At 35.8% G+C, this 13,665-nt stretch overlaps 1 protein-coding gene and 1 non-coding gene across 4 annotated transcripts in view; one reads left to right on the top strand and one right to left on the bottom strand.

Moving 5' to 3' along the window:
• Positions 1-13,665, top strand: part of LOC116150515 (metabotropic glycine receptor-like) — an 87,865-nt gene that overhangs the window by 4,939 nt on the left and 69,261 nt on the right. For 2 of the 3 annotated variants that reach the window (XR_010382414.1, XR_010382413.1), the window contains exon 2: positions 7,645-7,811. The exons of the other annotated variant lie outside the window; for it this stretch is intronic. The gene's annotated coding sequence lies outside the window, so the exon portion shown is untranslated. The remainder of the gene's footprint in view (positions 1-7,644; positions 7,812-13,665) is intronic. 3 annotated transcript variants of the gene reach the window in all.
• Positions 3,144-3,216, bottom strand: TRNAT-AGU (transfer RNA threonine (anticodon AGU)). Its single transcript has one exon. It is a non-coding gene; the product is annotated as a tRNA-Thr (tRNA).

The raw sequence follows: 13,665 nt of genomic DNA, 5'->3' as shown, positions 1-13,665 counted from the left end.
TGGAGAACTGCTTGCTTAGGTCTTCTGCCCATTTTTGGATTGGATGGTTAGTTTTCTTATTAAGTTGTATGAGCTGTTTATACAGCTGCTGATTTTTTAAAAAATATTACATTGTTTACTTCAAACATTTAAGAAAAAATATTTCAGTGTGTCATTTCTGTCTCTTCAAACTCATAAAAGGCAAAGGTTTTTTATATTGTTGATGTTTTATCATCTAAGATGTGTATTCTAAAATTTTATAATGTAAGTGAATAGTATATGACAGGTATGGTAACAGGGTAAACCACAAATGAATTTTTGGGAAGCCATGGGAGCTCTTAATCATGATTTTAAATACATTTTGAATCTAGAATGTTATTTGCAAAAATAAGGCTTTTAAAAATCAGTATCAAAAAATCTATCGGTAATCATTTCCTCATGGAAGAAGAGAAGAAACTTTGTAGTTAAGATTTTCATTTAATTTCAGTGAATATTTCAGCTACAGTTTCCTCAGGTCTAGCATACAAGATTCAAGCATTTAAATTACATTTTATTTTTAGAGAGTATAAATCTGATACATGAAATTCAAAAGTAATGTGGAGAACATGCTCAATTATCATCTTATATTTATGCTTATCACTGTAAAACACCTCTCAGAATAAATTTTATTCCCCTCTGTTTCAGAATGATACAAGTTTCTTAAATTCTAAGGCCTGGCATAAAACTCCCATGGGAAGAGAAATTTACTGCTCATTTCTTTTTCTTCCCCCCCAAAAGTGGCGTTAGTTGCTTTACCTAAAAGGCTCATGAGTCTTTTGTTATAGACTTAACAGTGTAAATATTTTAGGCCTCATCTTCCATTCCAGCAAAAAAAAAAAAAAAGTGAGAGTAATAATTTAAGGTATACCCTAAATTACTTTTATTTATCACATTAGGTTTGTGATGTCTTGGTAGAGTTTTCTTTAAAGTTAAGTCCTTTAGTTTTGCATATGAATTGTTCTGTGTGGAACTTAAAGTACTATGGAATTGAATCTCATTTTGCTAAACCATAGTTACCTTCCTGGTGGTGGCTGGAAATATTCAGTGCCTAGGATGAATACAAGTGTTTGTTGAATTTAAATTAAGGTAAAGGAAACTTTGAGACTTAATTCTTACTTGATGAGCAGTAAGGGATTTTGGAATTCATTTGATGCCTTTCCTCTTCCCATTGCACAGTGGAGAAACAGACCCAAAGGGCTGAAGGAATTTGCTAGGGTGGCGTAGCTCTTCGGGATGTGTTAGAATTAATGGGAACTGATACATATTGAGCATCTACTACATGTCAGATACTTTAGATATAAATCCCACTGCATTCAATTTTTAGTATCCTCAGGTAGTTAGAACTTCAAAAAGTTGAGCAACTTGCTTAAGGGAACATAGCTAGTGAATTAGGGAGCCTGAATCAAATTTAGATCTACCTAGTCATGAGTCTGTACTTTCTACTACCCTATGGCGCTATCTCTTGATCACCAATTTTGTTTTTATTCTGTTATTAAAAAATGTAACATGGTATTGGCTTGAAATAATTAACGTACTTGGCCAAATAAGTGGTAAGACACTTGTTCTTTTAGGCCAATCATGTAATCAAGTATGTTATATAGAGAGTAGAGTATTAGACTTGAATTACAACTTTGCCTCAAGTCCCAGTTTTGTCTCTGAGTGGCTGTGTTACCTGACAGTCAGTTTCTGCACAATTAAAATGTGGAAATGTAGACTTGATGATATCCAGATACCTTTATAACTCCTTGTTCTATGAGTTCTTAAGTGGCCTATCCAAATGGGCCACAAGGCGGCTCTGGAAACAGTGCCGATACACATAAATGCAGTATCTTGTGGAAATGATACTGATAGGAGTGTAACGTGCAGAAGAGGAAACCAAGTGAATGTCAGACCTGCAGTTTGGTTAAAAAAAAAAAAAAAGGCAATCGGGTAATGAAGGAAAGATCACAATAGTGTGGAAACCCCTTTTTAGAAACTAATGTAATGAACATTGGTGTCACTGAGTCACTGACTCCTGAGGGGTCACTTCACTTTCTCTCCTTCACAAATATATGCCCACACACCTCCATCAGAGATTCTGGTACAGATCTCTGCTTTCAGCAAAAGAGGATGATTCACACAGTGTTAGAGAAATTACCATCTTGCTCTAGGCCAACCATGTCTTATGTCTCTCGTGGGTACTGGTAGTGGTTGAAGAGGTAACCTGCAGGTACAGCGCAGAGTTGTCTACCTGGGTAACGGATCAAAGAGTTTTTAGATGGACTTTTGCTATTGAGACTTTTGAGTCTCAATTATTTCATCTGTAAACTGTGAATAGTAAAGTGTATCTCCTTTGAGATTCGATAAAGACTAAATGAAGAACTGTCATCACACAGAAAGCTCAATATATATGTTGTATCATAGCTTTTATCTTCCTAAATACTGTCCCTATCCAAACATACGCTTTCTTAGTTTAGCTGTATTAAAGTCATATGACTTATAGTAATTCATAATGTATATAATGGTTTAGTTTCATTCCTAATTATTTTGATGGCCTGTAATGATAGTGGATCATGGAAGAAATACTGGCCTTGAAGACAGAAGATGTTGGCCCTAGCCTGGACCACACTCTTGACTATGGTCTTACCATAGGTAGCCTTTCTAAACTGGTTTCCTCATCTGTAAATTAAAAGGGGTTGGACTAGGTTACTTGTTGGTTCCTTTCAATTTAAATACTGTGACTATATACATAATTAAATGTGTCACTTTAACTTGTGAAGTTCTGATTATAATGCTGAAATCAGTTAATGTATGCTCATTTAAATGGGGATCATGTTCATATATATTCAATGTTTGACTTTATCATGGTCATTTATTCACAGGATATTTACAGAAAGCCCTCTTAATGTACACTGAATTAAGTATATATACTAATGGAAATGAGAACTCCATTTCAAAATAAGAATAAATTTACTTAAAATTCAACAAGAAGCTGTTTCACAGGTTTCTGAACAAAGGGCCTCAATATATTTGTGTAATTTCCCTCAAGGTACCAATCTTTAGGCATCCTAAAGCGCTTTACTCTTTTTTAATTTTTTTTTTTTTTTTATGTTTTAGGGAGGGATTAGGTTTACTATTTATTTTAATGGAGGTACTGGGGATTGAACCCAGGACCTCATGCATACTATGCATGCACTCTACCACTGAGCTACACCCTCCCCTCTTCTTTCCTTACTCTTAAAAGAACAACCTGTCTTTGATTTACCTCTCTGGTTGGCTTTACAACTTCAAAGAAGGCTATTTAGTGTGATGAAACAGTGGTACAGCATTTTCTTGCCACTTTCTAGAACATGCATTCGGAAGCAGAAATGGGATTTCCAAGACTGCTAAGTAAATGACAAGAGTTTAGGCCTACCCTCTGGAGAGGGAACTAATGCCCTCACTAGAGTGATTTTACAGACTCAGCTCCCGGAAAAGTCAAATTTTACTTTCAACTTCAGAAAAGCAGCAGTTTGTTGTTGAGGATTTCAGTGTTGAGGATTTTAAGGCTACCCTTTTCCAACAAGCACTGTGTTTTATTGAATTTGTAATATACCGGGATGCTGAGAAGTATGTTGGTGTTATTTTGCATTTGGTTGATAAGGAAGCATTAGCACCTTGTGTGTTTTCTCTCTTCAGTTCTGCACTGATGTTCACAGGGTTAAACAGAATTACTAAAATGGTACATTGGAATTTTGATAACTTCAGCAGCCTGATGGCCACTACGTGCAAATAGGGAGTTCACCGGCCCTGGAACTATGCTTGGGAGGTTTTGCAGCTATTAGGCTCTTGGCCAGCACAGCTATGGCATATGCACTGCCTTGTTTTTCCTGATCTTTTAGTCTTAATCACTTTTCAGCTTTTAGCAAAAAACCTTTTCTAGGTGTAATTTCTACTTTGACTAGGCATTTTACTTATCTAGTAAGTCATTCTTCCTAAAACTGGACCTATGAAAAAACTTCGGTGAATAAGCTGTTCTATGAAATACTTCTTCAGTTCAAGAAAAAATTAATCTTCTTGGCTAAAAGTCTTTCTCATCCTGCCCCCCAACCCATTTTCTAAAACAGCAAATTTAGTATAAGGACAATGACTTTCTTTTTTATACCAAAGGATATTATAGTGCCTCTAAGCAATCATAGGATTCATCTAGTTTTATTGTATAGGTAGAATTATAGAAAGAATTTATTATGGGTAGAATTTATAGAAAACACAGATTAGCTTAAATGTGATGTGACCCCAAGATTATTTTCCCCAACAAAAAATCGATTTCCTACCTTTTTATCAAAGAAGGCAGTCTCTTTCCCTTTTACCATTAACAAATACTCATAAGTAATTGAAATCCAGTTAATTTTCATTCATTACACTATCTGTTGTAACTTTTCCCCATAATTCTTGTGTGACTGAAGCATTGTGCTGTACACCAGAAATTGACACAACATTGTAAACTGACTGTATGTCAATAAAAAAAAAGTAAAAAAAAAAATGACAACATAGGATTAAAAAAAATCTTGTCCACCAGTTCACCTATAACCTAAAGGAAACTTAGAATTATATACAATTTTGGCTTACTTCCTTAACCTACTTTTCTCACTATTTATGTGTTTTGTCCAATGTGCATACCTTATTACATTATTATGGGAGGATTTTTATAGAATAACATGACACATGACTTTTCTCTGAGAAATAGGAAAAAGTAATACAGAATAATGTATTTTATCAATTCTAAGATATGCCTTTTCCACATTTTGATGTCTCTCAAATTGAGATATGTCTTATGGCTGAGGGTACATCATTTCCAATTGGCGCACATTTTCTTTTAGTGGTATGCAATGTAATAATAGTGCATCTTAAAATTAATGGCATCTTCTATTTGATGACCTGTGATATTAGAAAATGGGAAATCATATTCCATGGTCTCTAGAGCTAAAAAGTTCTATTATCATCTATAAGTTTTCCAGATGCAGCAAAATATGCATATATAGAAACAAAAAAAAATCTAGACCTACACCTCACTGCTGTATATAAATTAGATTGCTATTGGTCTTCATGAATAATTTTGTTAAAAAAGACAAGCTATACTAGAACCTGTAACCACACTTTCTTTTCAAGACATGTGAAATGTACAAAACATTGGGCCAGAAGCTGCAGAAACTTTTATTTTCATAATAGGTGAAGTAATGATTATCAAAATCTTTCCCACACCATCTGGCAAAGCATTTCACTCATGCTGTGGGGGAAAGTCCAGGACAGTGAGAATAAAAGACCACTTATAAACTAAAAATAGAGGGAACAGATCTGTCTTTCCATTCTAAAGTGCTTAGAGGTTTCAGGGTGGAAGTAAAAGCTGTGTGGTATAGCCATGTAACTAGTTTTGGTTAAAGAGATTTAAATGGAATTGTGGAAGTGTGGTCTTGTCTTTTCCTTTCTTTTCCTTTCTTCTTTTCTTTTCTTTTCTTTTCTTTTCTTTACTTTACTTTACTTTACTTTACTTTACTTTACTTTTCGTTTCTTTTCTAGACAGCTGCCTGGAGTGGAATGAAGAGTTTGGTTTTCCCCTTATTTGATGCCTCAGACCACTGTGTAGAGTAGGGGTTCTTAACCTCAGAACTACTGAAATTTGGGGCCAGATAATCCCCTGTTGTAGGGGATGTCTTGTTTATTGTAAGACGTTTATCAGCACCCCTGACTTTCACCCACTAGATGCCAGTAGCAACCTCCTCGCCCAGTGTGACAATCAAAAGTGTCTACAAACATTGCCAAGTATCACCTAGGGGATAAAAATGCCTCTGGTTGAAAGCTGCTGGTGTAGAGGGAACATATATAAAAATGCTATTCTATGGCTGTCCTTATTTCAAGGGTTCTATATGTATTTCTGTGTGTGTGTATGAGTTTGTCAGATCACATTTCTATTTGTCTGGAACATAAGATCATTACTTACATGAAGTCAGACAAGAGTGAGAAGTGGAAAATTTTGGTAGATCAATGGAATATTAATTCACGTTTTCATATCATTGGGGCTCAAAAAGAACATCTGGCCAAATTACTTGCAGAATTTGTTGCTAAGCATGCTTTTACTGCTTGTATAGCTAAATGTATTATATTTAAGATTTCCCATTAAAGGATGCATCCTGAAAAGAAAATGTGTGTATGTGTATGCATGAATCTCTGGAGGGCAAAGAGAGGAGAGAGGGAAAAATTAAGAGTGGGGACGGGACAGGGGAAAATGGTGATGAATGAACTGATGAAAAACAATTAGCAATCTGTGATGCTGTGGAATTGTGTTTTAGTTTTTCATGAAGCTCTGTTTCCCACTGAGCACTTTCATAGTTCTGATGAAACTGAATTATTCCTTTCAGTAAGTAGTGAGGAATCAAGCTCCTAAAGGTTTAATCATCATAAAAACAGGTTGACTGTGCGTGCATTTCAGAGCTTTATTTCGGGAAGTCAAAGCTGTATAATCAGGCTGATGCAGAGCTTACCCCATTAAAGGAATATTAGTACATTACAATACATATTTTTAAGATGTTCTGTTTGCCACTTTGACCTTATTGATTTGACTAGAAGTTGTTCGTAGTTTGAATGTATTGTAAATGGAATTTCTTAGGAAAAAATAATTAAAATGACGTGTTACATAAACATTATTTAAGGCTTTAACATGTTTAAAGACATAGTTTTTAACATTAGTAATGTCTAGAATCCTAAGTCAGAAGAAATCTTTAAAAATAACAATGACTGCATGATGGAAAAGAATGTTAAGGCTTCACAGTGCAAATTACCTTAGCACAAACTGATACATGACTACTTATTCCCATGCCATCCATAAACATGTAATATACGTGAGCCGCAGGGGCAAGGAATGAGGAGCGTGCTGCTGTACACTGTGCTGACCACAGGGAAATGAGAGACAGTGCTGGGAATGTTGAAGGATGAGTCCAAGGCCCATGAAAAGAAGGATGAGGATTATTATTTTTCTGGATAAGGCAAACTTTTGAGCAAGCTGTTTTAGGTATTGACTTAATTAGTTTTGAGGGAAAGCCCTCATAATCGGCCTTCTGACAGTTATTTAGAAATGTATTTGTCTTTCCACTTTTGTTTTTGAGAAAGAGGCAAATAACAATTGGGGCATTCTTTAAATAAACAATATTCTAGTAAATGTCGTGGGGAAGCTCCTTTTTGAAGAATTAGAATTTTAGCAGTAAGAAGGATTTTAGAGATCATGTAATCCAATTTCTTTTTACTTTTATAGGTGAGGAAGTTGAGACCCAGGGAAGTGGTGACCATCACCTGCACTAACTAGCTATGGCTGTAGTGAATGTTTAGTTTAATAACAGGTACGGAGAGACCCTGGGTCATCAAGTAAAAGTTTAAGTTATGTTCATTATTCACTGACCCCAAACTCGACGGGGTATCAGGATCACCTAAAAAGCCTGCTGGTAAGTTCCTAGGTAAGTTCCTAGGTCCTCTCCAGACCCTGGGAATGAGATAATGTAAGGATAGTTTCAGAAGTCTATATCAAAAACAAAACTCTTTATAATCTAGAAGCAAACTTGGGAAAAAGTAAACAGTGTTTGATAAGGTTGAAGTACATATAATTAATTCCTTTTACAGGGTCTTAAGAGTGAGAACTGAAAGTTGTAAATGCTTTGCAACTTCAGTTTTAGTCATCGAAAACATTTGGCTGCAGGCCATTCTGGGTCCCGAAGCATTCCAGTGCTGTGTATGACCCTTGGCAGAGGCAGAATGACTAGCAGGTTATGAAGGCAAGGAGATCACAGGTAAGAGCACTGGAGTGGTGAGCCACTGAGCTGTATGCTGTTTCTCCCTCATTTTATTTTGGATTATATTTTGATTTCTCACCTTTAAAACAGGGACTATCGTGAGAGCAGCTGCCTCTTGTTACAATTTGTTTCTTTATGTAAACATCCTGTTTCCTCAACTAGTTCTACATGTCCTTCAGGGGCAAGGATCACATTTCATGACCTCTCATATTCACTGCCTCTAGAAATTGCCTGCATATTTCAGGAAGTATGGAATAGTGCCTAAGAAGAAGGGTTTGGGGACATAAACCTAGATTTAAATCTATGAGCTTCCACTTTACTTCCTGTGTAATACTAGGCACATTATTTACTTCCCTCTGTGGCTGAATTTCTTTATATGTAAAGGGCATAGAGCACAATGTAAAGAGTAAATGATCTTATATATGTAAAGACTTTGGCATAATGTCTGGAATGTGTTATTCTTTTTTAAAAAATGGGGTATGCCACATGTACCAGGCTAGGGGTATAGGTATTGAGAATATAACAGTAAAAAAGACAGACAAAAATCCCTGTCCTCATGGATTTTTTGAGTGGGGGACATAGATGACAAGCAAAATATAGTAATTCTTGGTAGAAATGAATGCTGTAAGGAAATAAATAAGATAATATGGTAAAGAGTGGCTGAGAGGTAAGGTGGGCTGCAGTTAATATGGCAGTTATAAGGGAAGACTTCCTTAAAATGCTGACTGAGTTAAATGAAGGAGAAGCAGACAGACAAGAAAGAAACAAGCTTAGGCAATCATCCTTGAGATAGGGAGCAGCAAGAGCAAAGCCCTTGAGATAGGAATGAGCTTCAAATGCTCTAAGAGCAGAATGGAAGTCAATGTTACTAGAATGCAGCCAGAGGAGGGCTGACAAGATAAGTAAAGTATGCAGAAGGTGTTCAGTAAATGGTTAAAATACAGAAACACGTTAAGTGCTTTAAGAATTCCTAGCCTGTAGTAATATGTAGATTGTGGATGTATTTTTATTTTCTTTATTTTCCATTTTTCTTTCCTCCTTCCTGCCCATTGCCTCCCTTAGCTCTGGGAGCTTGGGTTTTCCAAATTCTCTAATGAGATTTTAGTCAAAGAATAAGCTAATTATAGTTGCCCCACTCTTGAATGTGAATGAATAAAGTGGAACAGTTGAGAGGTGAGGGAAGTGGAGACTAAAAATCTAGAATTTCTTGCATAGATCAGTTGGGTGCTTTTTCTGCTGCCCAGCTGAGATCTGTACAGGGAAAACCTTCCCGGGCACAGACAGCAGGAGACTGAGGGCAGAGGCACCACAGGCAAACTCACAGGCAAAGCACTGTTTTCCTCACCGGTGTGCCTGGGATGACATTCTGCAGGTTGGACCTCTCTCAAGCTGGTGGCTGGCAGGTCTTGGCATCTGGCATTTCCTGACACACTTTGTTGCCTCTTATGGTGAGGGCTCAGATGTCAGGTCAGGGGCTGCTCAGAAACTGCCAGTTAGGGGTACAGGATACAGAAGTGAGATTGGAAGAGTCAGGAGACATTGCAAACGTTTGGACGTGAATTTGGAGGGAGACTTTGCACCATAGGAAAGGAAGTATATAGGCAGGGGTGCATCTCCAATGAAGAGCATCATCAGTGGAAACTTGGGATTATAAGTTTTAGGAAATAAAATCATCATTAGCTTCTCTGATATGACAGATGTGGAATTTAGCTTCTTTATATTTCATGTTTCCTTTCTCTGCTCTCACCACTGTATTATTAATAGTATTTAAATTTTTCTATTGGTTACCTTGATTTTTATACCCATAAATTTTAAATGATGTCTTCTGTCCTTTACTTTTCTTTCCTTACCCTGTTACCCCATTCCAATATTTTTTAGATAATTAAAGATGGTAACGTTTACAGTCTGTCAGAACAGTAAAAATAAAAAACAAAAAAACAAAACCCACTTCTGTCCTTTGTCTATAATAGTTGCAGCTAAGAATTAAAATCTAAATATCTGAATCTATGCCATTTTCAGAATGTTCCAGGTTTCAGGGACCAATGGATTATCTTTCTGGTTTTTTAGATCCGTTTCTTAGAACCATGTTACCTTTAGTTTGTGCATGTCTGCATCAAGACCTTTCACATAATTCCCCCTCATGCAGTTGCTAATTTCTTTTTCATGTGAAAGAAACAAAAAGAAACCATGTTTTCTTATTTCTAAGATCACCCAACTTCTTAATCATTGTTTGCTAAAAAAAAATGTACTTTTTTTTTTTTTAAGATATTCTTGGAATCTCAAAACTTGTACAAATTGCTTTAGGCCTTCAGCAGCCATAACTATTGTAGAAATATTTTCAAATTATTGAAATTTTGGATCCAATTGTGTGTTGGATGCTGGTCCTCTTTATTTCTAGAATTCTTTTTTCTCCCACCCCCTGATCACAATTTCAAATATTTTTTTAGAAAGATTCTGTGTAAGGTAAAGTTGCTACATCTCCCCATGTCTGAAAAAGTCTTTGTTTTCATGCATGATTGATTATTTGTCTGAATACAGAATTATAGGTTCAAAGTCATTCTGCCCTCAGAATTATATAAAGATATTGTTATATTGTTTTTAGCATTCACTGTTGCTGGTGAATAATTTAATGTTAACCTGATTTATTATACCTTTGTAGGTAATCTTTTCTCCTCATGGGAACTTTTAAGATCTTTTCTTTTTCCTTGGGGTTTTGAATATTCATGATGATGTGCTTATATGTGATTTTTTAAAATTCATCAACCTCATCACTTAATTGGCTCTTTTAGACTTTTCCACTCAGTAATTTCCTTATATGATGGCTTAAAACTGTTTTGGCCTATCCATTTTCTCTTTCTGGAACTCCTACAGTTAGATATGCGACTTTCTGGATTGATGTCTGTATGTCTTAACTTTTCTCTCATTTTCCATCTCTTTTTCTTTTTATCTTTATTTTTATTTTTTCCTACCTTTTTGAAAAATTAAATTAGTTTTCATTTGGAAATCTCTTTTACTTTCCATGAACTCTTTCGTGCTCTGATTGTTTCTTTTTCATAATTATATGTTCATTTTCTCAAATCTCTTTGAGGATATTAGTTAAAATATCTATGAAATTGTCTTCTTTTCCCTGAATTATTGCTGTTTGTTTCAGGTTCAGTTATTTCCCTTGTTCATAGCAGTTCTCCTTTATGCTGCCAGTTCATCTCAAATCTGACCCTCGTTAGTCATCAGTTTTATGTCAGAAGGGCTAGGTTACTGTATACAGCTACAGGGAGAGGATGCTTGTGGCAGATGTAAAGGCCTAGTTCCTCAGTGCCCCCCTACCCCGACTGTCAGGCTTCATTCACTCTAGCATGCCTGAGAAGGCAGTTGGCAATCTCTGGCTCACTCTAGACCTTTACTCTGGGAGAACTAATAACCATTTAAAAGTTTTAGTTCTTTCCAGGCATTTCTTTCAGTCTCTTTACAGAATAGGTCTTGGTTTTTAGCTTGGGAGTAAGTGTCATCATTGAATGCAGAGGATGTGCCAGCTTGTATAACTGCTTAGAAGAAAAAAAAATCCTTCAATTCATCACCTTAATGTCTGCCTCATCTTCTACTTCCACTCTTGATACATACTGACTTGGAGCCTAAAATCCTTCTATAAACTTTGCTTAAAAAGCAGTGTTTACTTCTGTTCCAGCCTTCTCCTGAGCATGTCCTGGGCTTAGCTCCACCACTCTGGCTTACCATCAGTATGATCATAGAGAATTATGTCAAATCTCTGGTCAACTACTTCTCATTCCTTCTTGTATTTATTCATTATCATTATGGTTGGGTGTGGAGGGACGAGGTAGAGAAACATACGCTCAACTCACCAACTTGAACAAGAACTCAAACTTAGGTTTTCTGACCAGTCTTCTTACCATTACACCTAAGATATGGACATCATAGTCTTTTAGTTATTACCATGCTGATCGCCCATTGTGTGTGGATAGGGTGCCCCTGAGGAAACACAACTGTCTCCCAGATTTGGGTGATGTGGTGATCAACGTATTTGCTGTGTGTCCTTAGGTACGCCGTTTCACCTTTTTGTGTCCCAAATTTCTCAACTATTATTTAGGGAGAATGATATTGGCCATATGTAGTTGTGATATAAATTAGGGAGATTAATACCAGTCACATAACAGTTTCAGTGAGGATATTTTAAGGGTGTATTGTATAATGTCAGACACTTAATGAGCACTTGCTAAATGAAAATGTAAAACACAGGGTGTAAAGCATACAAGAAAAGCCTAAATTTAGTTCATATCTTGGGTATCTAACAAAGCTCTTTATTTTAAATTCCAATGGGAACATTTTAAATTTACTTTATAACCTTATCTGCTTTTATTATTTCTAAATCAGAAGAATTCCCTGACACAAGCTATGTATCTTTGAAAAGTTACAAGGAATGTCTGACTTGTACCTTCTGTATAGAATATTAGGATCGAGGAAAAAGTCATTTAAAATAAAAAACTGTGCTGATTATCAGATGGTAATTTGACTTGAAGAGCTATATGAATAAGGACCAACAGAAAAAAAGGGAAATTTAGTGATTTTAAAAATTACTAATGAAAAAGAGTATTTTCACTTAGATATTGTAGCCAAGCATTAATATAAATGACTTGTTTAATGAAATCACCAGGAAACTCAAGGTATAAAATCATTATTATATATTGTAAGACAGATTAGTGTTCACAATAGACATTTATTTTCTCTGACAGGATATATTTTGTTCTTATTTTTTATTTCCTAGCAATTAAGGTATGGCTTTGAATATATTATATAAGTTTTCTGAACCTTATTTTCTTTATTTGGAAAATAAGAAAAGTACTTCCTCCTTTATAGAATTGTTACTTGAATAAAATGAGTCAAAATTGGTGACTGCTTTGTACTGGGTTCCCTGACAAGGGTTGTGTCACTCCATTTAGAAACGGTCATATTCAAAGAGGTTATATGAGGAAGACTGTGGATGTGTTTGATAAAATAAACTGTCATCTTGTCATTTAAAATTGAAAGAGAATGTAGCTCAAAATTATTCCAGTGAAGGAAAACCATAAAATGAGACATTAGTCAGTGACTTCTGCAAAAGCAGCAAGCTCAAAACATATTTTTTAGGGGTATAATCATTTGTGACGGAACTCTAAACCTGCGTGCTTTTAGAGATGTGTTGCAATTGACTTTGAAAGTATCACCTTCAGGAGCCCCAAAATAGAAAGACTGTATACTTGTGGATGGAGAACAGATGTCCCTCCTGCTTGACCTTACTTTATTTTATATTTATTGGTTCTCTTTTTTTAAAATCAAACGAGTTATTTTCTCCACACAAAATATATAGACCTTCCCAAGGAAGGTGTGACTTGATTGCCAAAAAGCCTTCCAAGAACAAGAAGCCAGACAGATGGAAGACATTTGTCACTATGTAAAGTTTTTGGCAAGCTTCTCTCAACATGTCAGTTGCAAAGTAGTGTGGGGGAGGAGAACATTTTCTTGCCCTAAGACTGTTGTTGTCAAATTCTTCTAGATTTTCTAGAGGGGAATCAGACTGTGTTCTTGGTTCTCCTGTACTTTTTGTAGTTATGGGTTTGAGCTAAATGAGAAATGTTTTTCTGAGCAGTGTTTTCTGAGGACGAGAGGACCCAAGTGAGGAAGTTACCCAAAGATGACTGAAACATGATTCTAGAGTATTTTACAGTTAGATGGTAACAAAAAGGAAATTGCTCTTTGTCCCCTGTACAAAGTCTCTTCTTGATCCCACCCCATTAGCAACTATGAAGTATGCTTTTCTGTTCATGTGCTATTTGTGTGCAAATCCTTTTAATGAAATAAT

This window comes from Camelus dromedarius, chromosome 9 (genome assembly GCF_036321535.1).
Source record: "Camelus dromedarius isolate mCamDro1 chromosome 9, mCamDro1.pat, whole genome shotgun sequence".
NCBI classification, from domain to species: Eukaryota; Metazoa; Chordata; class Mammalia; order Artiodactyla; family Camelidae; genus Camelus; species Camelus dromedarius.
This window is presented reverse-complemented; position numbering and strand designations above follow the sequence as displayed.